Raw genomic sequence first — 13,337 nt, 5'->3', positions numbered from 1 at the left:
ATTTCAAACATATACCTAATTGAAAGTCAAAAACAAGTGGATAACTAAAAAGTATGAAGTGGAAAAAAAAAATACACATGCACACATACACATACACACAACAACATTCTAACCGTAAAGCCTAGAATGATTTTCTTACAGTAAATACATAGTATGCTAGATTCTTCTTTGGTGATTAAACTTCATTAATATGTGTGTGAAATATAAATTTTAAATGGACATAATTAACCAAGATTTAAGAGCATATGCTCTGCATTGAAGACTATTTCCATATAGATATAGCTTCCTATGATCTCAGAATAAAACATAGGCTATCCATGGAAATTCCATTTTCTAAGGAAGTTTAGCCAGGATTAAAAAAAAAAAAAACTGCCACAAAAAGAAGGCTAATTGACCTAAGAAATCACCTTAGCCACCTAACAAATCAAATCTTTGATAAGTATAAAGATATGAAAGTCAAAGGGCATGGCAAGTTGAAATACAAAATGATTTGCAAAAACCTTTAGAAAAACCATAATAGAAGACTGTGAGAATAGTTTCATGGAGCAATGAGAAAAAAGGATTTGACTCAATCCAATTTAAGTTAATTTAAAAATGAAACTAAAAGATGAAAAATAAGAAAATGAAAAATGGGAAAGACCTGTTAATATTTTGATGATAAAACTATTTCCTTTTTCAGTGACTATGGAGCCTAACCTATGTCTGCCCTTAACATTTTGGTTCATGACATGTTGAGGAGGTATAAAAGGTATGAAAGAAAAGAACCACCACAAGGACAACTTGACCAGAGCAAATATAGACAAATGAAGTCTATGGTAATTTTAAATTTTTGAAGTAGTAATTCTCAATGTATCAAAAATAAGGGAAGTTGTCAAATGATTATGGGGGAAAGCATCTGACAGGTTTGCTCTTAAAAATAAAGAGATTGGAATATCTTTTTTAAAGGAACTAAATATTTCCCTTTGAATTTTTTCAAAGCACGTAGGAGAGGATAGTGATTTTTATTATTATTTCAGGGAATAATCAATGTAGAATAGAAAGGACCTTGAGGTCATTTAGTTCAACCTCTCACTGCCACTTATATTTTCTAAATGAGGAAGCTGAGACCCAAAGATATTAAATGAATTGCCTAAGGCTGCATAGGTAATAAATAAATGACAGAGGAAATATTATAAATTAGGACTTTTGACTCCAAATCAAGAGATCTTTCAACCATACATATAACCTTTTTCTGTAGAATGTTTTCAAAGTGTCTTGTTACAAATCAAAAAAAAAAAGATTTTTGAAAATGTATCAGTGCCATGTCAATTCAATTACTGTATTTATCTAGCTGGCATGTCAGGCAATATAGTTTTATTAGAAAATCAAAGTATGCAATAACATGGTTATATGCCTGCAAAGATTTTTGCCTCCTTCCCATTTTTACTTAAGCCAATGGCCTGTTTTTACCTTTCGCTTTGAATTATATGTGACTCAAAAAATCTTCCCTCGCTTGGGGCCTAAAATGCAATATATCTATCAATATGTCTTAAAAAGGGGCTCTGATTCTTTTACATCACATTGTATGCTTTATTCTTTGTGTACTCATAGCATGTTTTTTTCTTGAGTCATACTTAGTATAAGATAGGATGGAGGAAGAGTGGGATACAGAACCATGTTAATATGGTGTCTAAGAAGGATCTGTCCCCTTTCTTTTTTTAATGAGGCAATAAAATTCATTACATAATTTTATGCCAATAAATTTATTCCATTCCTAAATGTTTACAAAGTTTTAAATGGAAATCTGATTTTTTTTAAATCCTTTTTGCAATACCCATTTTTATTCTTCAGAGGCATGCTCTTCATATTCCTGTCAAAATGTCTGTTTAGTAAAAACCAACAAAAAAAGAGTTCTAGGCTCCTGAGAGTGCTTGTTGGAATCTGTTTCATAACATGCTACCAATTTAATATTCACAACTAGTCTAAATCTATCTTATTAATATTCTACTCAAACCATATTTTGTTATTTGGTCATTGAAAAAATCATGAGAAGCAACACTGTAAACTGCACAAAGATTAAACTTTTCCTCCTTGGGTGTCTTCTGGTCTACAGGATTAGTCACTTTGTCAACAAAAGAGGGAAATTAGTTTTGTTTGGCATGATTTGTTTTTCATAAGTCCATGTTGGCTACTACTTAACACCTTGTTACACTCCAGGTGCTTGCAAATTGATTGCCTAATGAATCTTTCTAAGTCTGGACATTAAAGATACAAGTCATTAATTCCCAGCTATCTTTTTCCCCTTTTTCTTAAAATAGCATGTGGTATTGTCCTTCCCCCAGTTATTTGAAAATGTGCCAGATCTTTACAAGTCCTCAAATTCACTTGAATAGCCGAAAGGAAATTAGATATTGTATTAAACATAGCTGAGTTGCTGAGTTCAAAGTTAAACAAATGAGCCTCTACCTTGGAAAACTGATATTTACTTCTGAAAAGTTTTGAAGACAAATTTTCTGCCCATAAATAAGATGGTGGATCAATCAAATTGTCCACATTTAGAGGAAGAATTACAGTGATGTAATAAGTATTTAGCTTACCTAACATACCTATTCCACAAAAACCTAAAAAACATACTACACATACATAATGCATATACACATGCAAACACACATAATGCATGCATAAAAACATAAATGTATTTACAATGTAAATATGCACACACAAAGAAGCAGATATGCATATGCATGTAAATAAAATACCTATAAATGTGTACATGTATATATAAATATACTATATACATATAAATATATACACATACACACAGATATATAACAGAAAAGCCAAGAAAAAGTCATAGTGAGTAAATTTTTTCTAGCCCAGGGCATCTTAGGAAATAGAAAGTGAAGTCTACTGACTCTGGACCTAGGGTTAGTGGAAGGAATTTAGTACACAGAGACAGAGATGGGACTGAGTCTAAATACCAGGGATAGAAGGACCAAAGCAGAAAGAGATTTCAAGGGATACCTGAACCAAGGCTTGGAGCAGGAATGAGTGGCAGATGGCAGTTTTGTTATCTATTACCCAATTCCAGGGTTGAAAGGAATGGTCATGATTGTAAGAGAACAAAGAGGAAGTTCCCAAAACTTTGATGTGAGTAGGAGGAATCAAGTCTATCCTTTAAACCTATAAATCAGAATAATCAGAGAATGAGACTTCAAAACAGTCAAGCTATTCAGTCATTTTGAATCTGCAGAATCTCATAGTGAACTATCAGTGGCTTATTCCTGCATCAGTTTGCTGGAACTCTGCCACACATAATCAAGTACATCTAAACCTGTGTCAGGAACTTGCAGAGCTCATACCAGAAGGGAAGTGAGCAAACCTCCTCCTAGATCTTACCATTCTGGATGCATCAGAAACTTGTAGCCCTTACTCAGGGCTGTGAAAACATCATAAAGACAGAAAAAGACAGAATTTCAGACCAGACACTTTTTACACATTACTACCCTCACTCCCACCTAGAAGTAAACAGAGCTCAACTCTAACATAAGTCTAAAGGTCAAGAAGTATCACGGAGAATGAGGAAACTACAACAAAAGAATCCAAATATTAAGAGCTGCTATAGTGACAGGAAACCTTAAGACACAAACATAGATGAAGATAGTCACCTGAAAACATCTAAGCAAAGCTTCAAACAAGAATGCAGATTGGAAACAAGCCTGACAAGAATTCTTAAATGTGTTAAAGATATAAACATGGGAAAAAAATTAGAATCAAATAAGAATGATATCTATGCAAGAAAGTTATGCAAAAGAACTTACAACTTTGTAAGAGACTGAAGAAATTAACTTAAAAAAAATCAGAATTGTCCAAATGGAGGTTAATGACTTCAAGTGACAATACAAGATAAAATACTATCAAAAGACTAAAAAAATATGAAATATCTCATAGCAAAATCAAGTCACCTGGAAAATAAATTGGGGATATATTCTTTAAGACTACTGGACAACCTGAAAGCCATAAACAAGAATAAAAAAGAGGCTAGGCATCATATTCCACAGAAAATGTTCATGTTAGTCTCTTATTCCTAAAATTAATCTCCATAAATATTAAAACATTTCTGTTTCTAAAATATAATACATACATTCTAAATGCATATTTAAAATAAAAGCCAATTTTATACAATTTCATGGTGGAATATACCCATATAGAATTTTATGCTAACCATTAATTATTTTTCCTCCTTTGGAAGCAGAATCATATACCATATCAAATATTACAAAGTTTTTTTTTTTTAACTGTTTGGAAATATTTCTGAATTTCATTGTTTTCACAGAGTTGAGTCAGGTATTTAGCATTTCTTTAACATTCCCTTTTGTAGCTTTATAGCTTTATTGCAATAATAATTTGTCAACTAGTTTTTAGATCTCATAAAAACAAATGCCATCTTTCATTATATGAAAGCTTGCCAGAGTGTCAGTATAACCCCAAACAAAATCAACTCCCACAATTCCACTCAAATAATGGTGAGGTTACATTTCAAGCATATATAGAACAAAATATCTATTCTTATATTTGGGGATCACAAGATATAAAAAATATTTAAGAGGGAAGAATAACTATGATGTATATTTTCAGTCAAAGATTCCACAGAATTTCCTTGGGATGGCAAAGAGGAATGACATCTCAGAAATAGAAGAAAAATTTACTCTTTTTATAACATATTTCATATACCACACTCTCAACTTTTCTATTCTAGAAATGAGAATTTTTAGGATTGGTTTATTGTTCATCCTTAGAAGCAGATCATTTGAGTTAAACATTAGGATCACCTATATAGAGCTAAAAGCTATGTCAGAGGTCTAGTGCACCCTTCTACTTTTCATTTTAGAGATGAGAACAAAACCAGGGAAGTTAAATAAAAACTTGCCTCAGTCAAACAATTAGTGAGTAGCTGAATCAAAATTCAAATCCAAGTTCTCTACCTCTAAATAAAGGACTCCTTCCACTGCATCCCTTTACTCTGTGACAAAGAAATAGAAGGAGCTGGAATTTACTATCTTTCATATCTTAAGCCATCCTTACTTGTTGGAATTGTTGCAGCTAACCTAAAACCCTCCAGTCTTATCTCAGATTTTAATCTTCCTTGATTAGGATGAGTCCTTGGCTTTAGATTTGTGTTCAGACTGACTTATTCTGTGTTTATATTAATTATTCCACCTCAGTTTTGAAGAAACTGAAACAAGTGAACAAGGAATACTTCAGAAAATCAACATCCCAAAGATCATTTAAGATCAGGAAGATCCTTCCTAGATTCAAGCCATAAGAAGTATTTTATATGAAGAATTCAGAGAATCCTAGTAAGACTTTTGGGAACTTGAACAAAACAACATAAGCAGAACAAGGAAAACATTCACAATATCTACCATAATGTAAACAAAGTGGACCCCCCCCCAAAAAAAAAGAATAGTACGCTATGTAATTATAATGATGAATCTTGGACATGGAAAAAAAGTTGAAAAATTAATCTTTTCTCCCTTCATTGCATAGGCAATTTACTATGCATGTAGAATAATGTATATATACTGCTGAACATAGTTGTTGTGTTGCTTAGTTTTGTTGAACTACTTTCCCTTCTTTGTTTTAAAATCTTTATTCCAAAGGAAAGTTCATTGGGAAAAGGAAAAGGGTGGGATACATTTTATCATGTAAACATGATATCATGTAAATGTCATGTAAACATTATCATGTCTACAAATATCATGTAAAAACCAAAAGATAGCAATGTAAGTAAAAGAGAATATTTGAAGATCTCAGATTTTGTATAAAATTGCATTTAAAGATCTAATAGGAGTTTTAGGTTCATTAAAAAAAAAAAAAAAAAACTTCAGAACTGACAAACTCTTCTCTCTAGATTGAAAAGCACTGAAGTGGAAAAGGGAAAGATATAGAATGCTTCAGAAGGACCTTGCCACTAAGAGGCTAAAAATCTCCCTTTGTCAATATTTGAGAGAGAACAAAATGAAAAGCACATTAATTTAAAATAGGTGTTTTTCTGCAACATACATAGATAGCTATAAGGTTAGATGACTACTTTATAAAGCCAATTAAATCTGTTTTGGTGGTAAATTATTAACACTTGGAATTGAGGGTTTGTGACTTAAAAAGTTGTCTGGTCTCAATAGTATTAAACATTTCCTCTTGGGATTCATGAAAATGAAGCCTGCTTTAATGGGCTATTCAATTTGGAGCAACCCCACTGCCTGAGTACCACACTTGCTCTCTTTTTGTTTAAAATTTGAATTATAAATAGCACTCCCTCTTTCCCCCCCCCCCACACTTTCTTAAACTACTGCTTTAAGAAAGTGGATTCATGCCATGAAGCTTCCTTCTAATGGAAGTAATCTGGTTGAGCATTAAATTGAAAGTGAAAAGTATTGGGCTATATGTTATTAGATAAACTTAGATAAATATATCATTCAGGTATGTGCATAATTTTCACCTCAGTTTCCCCTAAAAGAAGATAATAAAATCTGATTTCCATATATCAGTGATATGTGTTAGTAATGATTTAAGCAATGCCCATAAAACACTTTGTCTTTCTTTGGCAAATTCTCATTTGCAGAGCAGGAAAAAAAAAAAATACACCACAAGATTGTCTCCAGTTTATCAAATAGAATGAGATAATTGTAGAACTCTCAGCACACAGTAAGCACTATCTAAATGTCAATAATGATGATGATAAGGACAATGATTACCACTAGAATTGCTACTACTGATATTTGTTCTTTTTCATTTGTGCCCAACTCTGTTATCATTTGAACCACAACATTTCAGACCCTTGTGCTTTCCACAAACTCCTAAAGTCTGTCCAAGATCATATTTGTTGAATGTGATATTTTCTTAGCAAAGACACTGGAGTAGTTAGTTGGCCATTTCCTTTCCTCCTCCCCTTGCAAGGAATAACCTCCTTTCCTTCTCTCCCCCACAAAATTTTCCACTATGACCTGTTCATCTTGTGTAACTTTGCATGGCATAACCCATAATTTACTGACATATGCTAAGTCTTTCCACTATGTCAAGGCAGTGATCCAGGAGAGTGGATATGGTGATTGTTATTTTCTTTTTCTCCTCCTCCTCCTCCTTATTATCCTCCTCTTCTTCCTCTTTTTTCTCCTTCTCCTTCACCTCCTTCTTCTTATTCTCCTTATCATTCTCTCCTCTTCTTCTCCTCCTCTCCTCTTGTTCTTCTTCATCCTCCTCCTCCTCTTCTTTATTTTTCCTTCATCTTCTCTTCTTCTTCACTGATGACAGCAATGCAATGGCAACTACTACTACTACTACTACTACTACTATTACTACTACTACTACTACTATTACTTCCACTACTACTTTGATTGTTGTTCCTATTATCATCCCTACATCTTTTTGGTACATATTTAAATGTCTCTCCTTTGCCTATACCTCTCCTTTACTATTAGACTGTGAGTTCCTTGAGAATAGGGACTGATTTACTTTATTTTTTTTTTTTACATCTGAAGAGTTTAACATAGAGAATAGCTAAAAGGTAGTAAGCACCGAATTAATGTGTGTTGACTTGTCTTAATTTGACTTGGGTCCAGTATTGTACGGGTAAATGTTTAACAACTTGTTCTCTTGAAAAATTAATTGTATGCCCAAACTTTTAAATATTTTTATTAACATTTTCTCTATCACTTTTTCTAGACAACCAGCAAAACAGTAAATCAACCCTAATTTATAGCAATTAAAATTTCTGAGGTGTAAAAGCTCACAGTGAAAATTTAACAATCTGTTCTTGTAAATGTGTATAAGCTGGCTCCAGCAGCTTGGATCACTAATAAGTTATGTATTTGTTGGTAAATCAATTCATTTCTCTGGGGCTCAGTTTTCTCACAAATAAAATGAAAAGGGGGTGATGGAATCTAAGATCATTTTCAGGGTTAACATTTCTATAAAAATGACAACTATTTTCATTCTAGAGAGGGAACAAAAAGTCCAGGGAGGAAGAAGGAATGAAACATACTCTTGTTCTTTCTCAAATATAAAAAGCCTCCATAGGAGTAGACTCTACTTTTAGAAGTCCACCATATGGAAGTGACACAGAATTTACTTGGAAAACTAGTAAAAGAATTTGACTGACATCTGAAGTTTTGGGGATCTTCTAAAGCCAAAGGAGGTCTCTTGGTAAATCTCACTTTCCTATAATTCCAGTCATTTTTATTCATTAGTACAAAACACCTGTAACAGCAGGAGCTACTTACATTCTAATTGTTTCTTTCTCCTCTAAATTGCTTGTCATTATAAAAGAAATGACAGGGGTGCAATGGGAGAAGAGCAGTGTGGCAAGAAGACTAGAACCCATTTTCAATGTTTAATTGTTCTACAATGCTAACAACAGATTAAAAAGATAAATCAAAAGTTTGCAGAAAGAGTGAGGCCCCCAGTCAGTTTTATGGTTTCATTTGAGCTACAAAGATATTATTATACACTCATTTACAAAACAATGAGCTCTCACTGTTTATGAAAGTTTAATCTCTTGGTTTATTGCCTTAATATATTTCACATTGGTAAGGTTTACTTTTAAATGAAATTTCTGACTATCGTATGTGGATGTTATTTTATACAGAGAACACAGACAGAATGAGTGTAACATCATAATTGTATTCATCTATGAAGCAATTAGAGTCAGGATAATTGCTTCTAGTTCTCTCATATCTGCATACAAAGTAATAGAATTAATATTTTATCATTTGGCAGTATCACTTGTTAGTCAAGAATTCTAACATTGTGATTTTTTTTGTCTGTCCACAGGCATTAAAGTAGACCTAATATTAAAATTTGTTTGTGACAAAAATTAAGCCAAGTGAAAAATCTCATGGGTTAAATTGATACTCAGGTACAACTACTATCCCTAGGCATAGTAAGACTTAGGAATGATAGGGGGAAAGAACTTATTAATTATAACTAATACAAAGTTTAGACTTGTTTGCTTTATCTAAGTAATCTTTTTAAAGTGGACCCATAGTTTCCATATCAAGATAAATTCAGTCAAATAGCTAAGTTGGTTAAGGATCTGCTCTGGGCACACTTACCTTATGCTGGACTCTAAAGAAACAAAGACAACAACATTGAAAACAAACCAAATAAAAAAATAGGCTTAACTGAAATTATGGAGAGTTATGATGTGCACTAATGTAGGGGAGCATAAAGATATTATATACAAATTGTGCAACCAAGTGATGAAGCAGAAAGATCATTGTTTTAAGTTTTTCTGATAAGAGTACTAGGCAACTGATCAATAAGTATTCAGGAAAACTTGGAGAAGAGTATAGGTTTTGGACAGGCAGAGAAGAGAAGGAAAATTTTTTAGAAAGGCAATAGCATAAACAAACACTGAGGTATTCACTTGAAAATCATGGTGCTTTGCTGTTCTTGATGGGGAGAACTCACTAAACCCAGTCAGCCTTAATTACATAAGTATGGTTGATTGCCAACTTTTGACTTGTTACCTTTCCATCTTCCAGTTCTGGGATTGTGCTGTCCTTACTGGTGGAAGCTTTGGTATGTTGCTTTGCACATTTTCACTGCATACTCTTAACTCCTACCTCTTACTGTGGGAACAGTAATTACAACAGTATTATCACTGATTCTGGAAAGTATATGTCAATTGATTCCTATGTTCCCTACTCTTCAGATCTAAGATTTCCCAGTACAAAACTCCTTTCCTTGGTTATCACTCCGCTTTATCTACTATTTTCCCCTCTTGGAATGTAAGGTCCTTGAGGGGAGGAATTGCTTCTGCTTTGTATCTATATCTTCAGAGTTTAGTATACTACAAAAGATGTGGGAAGTATATAATAAATTATTGTTCATTGATTCATGGCAATTCCAATAGACTTTTGATCAAAAGTGCTATCCACATCCAGAGGGAGAACTATGGAGGCTAAATGTAGATCAAAGTATAGTATTTTTACCTTTTTTTGGTTAGTTGTTTGCTTATTTTTTTCTTTCTTTGTGTTTTTTTCCCTTTTGATCTGATTATTGTTTTTTTTTTGCACAGCATGATGAATATGGAAATATATTTAGAAGAATTGGAAATGTTTAATCTATATCAGATTGCTTGCTATCTAGGGGAGGAGGGAGGAAGAAGGAGAAAAAAACTCAAGGTTTTCCAAAGGTGAATGTTAAAAACAATCTTTGCATGTATTTGGAAAAATAAAATGATATTAAAGTTATTATTCATTCAACTGATCATTTATTTGATTTTCCAACTTAAGAAAATGTTATATATAGTACAAAATTAATAAATGTTTGCTGAAAAAATGAAAAAAAAAGCCTCTTATATGACTAGGATAATAGTATGGGAGGATATAAACAAGTCATAAGCTTTGGCAAACTGAATTTATATTCTATGTAGAAAAGTGTTCAAGATAAAATTTGATAAAATAAGGTTGGAGCAAAGAAATGCTAATGGCAACCCAAGGCTGTTAGGTTAACTTGATGACAATAGGAAACATTTAATATTCCAAAGGTGGCAAATAAAATGAATAAAATGATTTTTTTCTGAAGAGAGAAAAAACTGAGAAAAACTGGAAAAAAACATCAATGAGGAGATAACTAAAGAAATCTAAATTTGAGGAAATGAAAGACTAATCTAGGCTAGTTTAAGGAAAAATAAGGGACAGATCAAAATATCTTGCAAAGGAAGAAGACCTGATCTCCTAAAGGGCTGAGATCCTGACAGCAAACTTATGCTCTCTTGAAAAAAATTAGGTTGAAAAGAGAAGCTAGTTTGCTAGGCAAAATAAAATGTTTGTTTGGTAGGAATTCAAATTTAAATATTGTAAAAGTATAAAGAGATATGAGCCAACTATTCAGGGAATAGGAAAAAATTTGTTGAAGGTCATTAACACAGAAGAAAAAAAGTTGTATCTGTACCTCAAAGATTGATAGGGGTTTTCATTAGGGAAATCCTATATTGCTCTAACTCATTTAGTTTTGTGTAGACTTCTGAACTCTTAGTCTTTTTGCATTTAAATATAAATATTTTGGAATCATTAAACCTTAAGACAAAGTCAAATTGATAAAAAGAAAATTGGTGTCTTTTCTAGAAAAGTGCTACCTAAACATTTATTCATATGACAAGAATTTGCAAATATGGGTAATTTTATGGATAATTTATTCAGGTATCTTAAAGGTATCTTAAAAACTTCCTCATTTCTGGATTTCATTCATTGCACTAGAAATTGATCAAAATTTTGGCCATGATTTTTTTTTCTCATTGAAGTTTTTTATAGTAATGACAAAGAAGAAAATGTAATAGGTCTTCACAGATAAGATATCTTATACATAATTCTTCCATGGAATGCAAGACTCTGATTGATGTGACTATGTGCTTTTTATTTTTAATTTTATAAAAATATTACATATTGGCAATGTGGAACATGATGAAAATATGAAAAGCAAGATTTATATAAAGGATCCAGAAAACTGTTCAGGAGTAGACCCATTCCCCCATATATCATGAAAGGAAACTCCTCCTTTGTAAAAGGGAAAAAGTATCAAAGTGGCCAAAGTCATAAAGTATTTGAGATAAATGAAAGGGTGGAAGAGAGAAATAAGTTTTCTTGAGTGAAGAAGTAACATGTTCAGATTTGGATTTAAAGAATATACTTTAACAAATGTGAATTATAGAGGTGAGATACTGAGGCAGAGAGACCAATTAGGACATGAATACAATGGAAAGAGATCATGATGAGTTTGTCAAGGATGATGGTCATGTGAGACAAAGGGATGGATTTGAAAGACAGTGTTGAAACAAAGTCAACAAGATTTGAGAACTGATTGGACAGGGAAAGAAAGGAAGAAGGAAGAGATTGGAATGAAGCCAATATTTTAAATTTGGTTATCTAGAAATAAACTCAGCATGAATGGGGAAGTTCTAAAGAGAGATTGTTTTTGTTGTCCTTCAAGCTCAAAGAGGACTGGTATCATTATATTAAAGTAAAATTACAGAGTGTCCTACTGTGGCTGATCAGAATGATATGAGTTTGGAATGCTCTGCCACAGGTGACACACAAACAGTTCCTATGAACATTTGGGATGGCTTCTTTAACTTTGAGCATCAAATTTCTTCTGAGTTAATTCAATTCTGCCTTGCTCATAAAGCACAGTACCCTTTCTGATGAGGGCATGCCATACTAATGCCTCCTATGTCATTCAATCATTCTAAAGCTCTTAACAGAGCCTTTGAGAATGTCCTCTATTGCTTTTTCCAACCATGTTATGAGTTTTTGACCTATATGAATTCTCCATAAAATAGTCTTTTTTGTCAAATATACATTTGGCATCCTAACAATGTGTCCAGAACAATGGATTTGCATCTCTGTAACAGAGTTTAAATGCTTGGCAATTTAATTCAAGAAAGAACCTCAGTGTCTGGTATATTATCCTGCCAGGTGATCTTTAAAATCTTCTTAAAACAGTTCAAATGGAAACGATTCAGTTTCCTAACATGGCACTGGTATACTATCTATGGCAAGGAGGTCAGCATGATAGCTTTGAGACCTTCAGTTTGTTATTTAGTATAATAACCCTCCTTTCCCATATTTTCCTTCAGAATCTCCCATACACTGAGCTAGCTCTGGCAATGCATGTGTCAACCTCACAATCAATGTGTATAAAACATACTATCAAGGCAAGTGAACTTATCCATAGCAGTCAAAATTTCACCATTTTCTGTAACTCACGGTTCCACATATGAATGGTATAGTGCTGGCTGATGAAGTACTTGTGCTTTCTATGTTAATTGTTAGACCAAAATTAAAACAGTTTTGGGGAAAGGTGAGTATTGTTTTGAACATGTTGAGCCTGAGGCTAATAATCCATGCAATGGGAAATGCTGAATATACAGTATTAATATGGGACTGAAGCTTATGGAAAAGACTAGGTGTCCTAAAAGTTTTAATATAATTTTAAGTTTAAATAGCTTATATTTATGTCCAAAACAGAATCCATCCACCCCACCTCTTGCTCCATACCATACTCTTTTCTGAACTTCACTGTTTCTGCTGAGTTTATATCTAGCCAAAACACTTCAGAAATTTAAGTTGTTAAAGTTTAAAGACCCACTAAGATTTTGGGGATAGCTTGTGATTCTGTAAAGCTCTGGGAGTCATTCGTATAAGGATAACATTTGAATTTAAACTAATAGGAAGTGATGAAATTAGCAAAAGACAGAGTATACCTGTTGATATTGTTTTAAACTAATGGATAATAAAAATGGAATAATATATGTTATTATCACTGGCAAGGAATTGTAAATTGAGATCCAATAC

General features: G+C 32.8%; 1 protein-coding gene across 2 annotated transcripts in view; it reads right to left on the bottom strand.

Annotated features, from left to right (window-relative positions):
• Nucleotides 1–13,337, bottom strand: part of GPC6 (glypican 6) — a 1,223,594-nt gene that overhangs the window by 632,489 nt on the left and 577,768 nt on the right. The window lies entirely within an intron of this gene.

The sequence above is a fragment of the Sarcophilus harrisii genome, chromosome 3 (genome assembly GCF_902635505.1).
Source record: "Sarcophilus harrisii chromosome 3, mSarHar1.11, whole genome shotgun sequence".
Lineage (NCBI taxonomy): Eukaryota > Metazoa > Chordata > Mammalia > Dasyuromorphia > Dasyuridae > Sarcophilus > Sarcophilus harrisii.
This window is presented reverse-complemented; position numbering and strand designations above follow the sequence as displayed.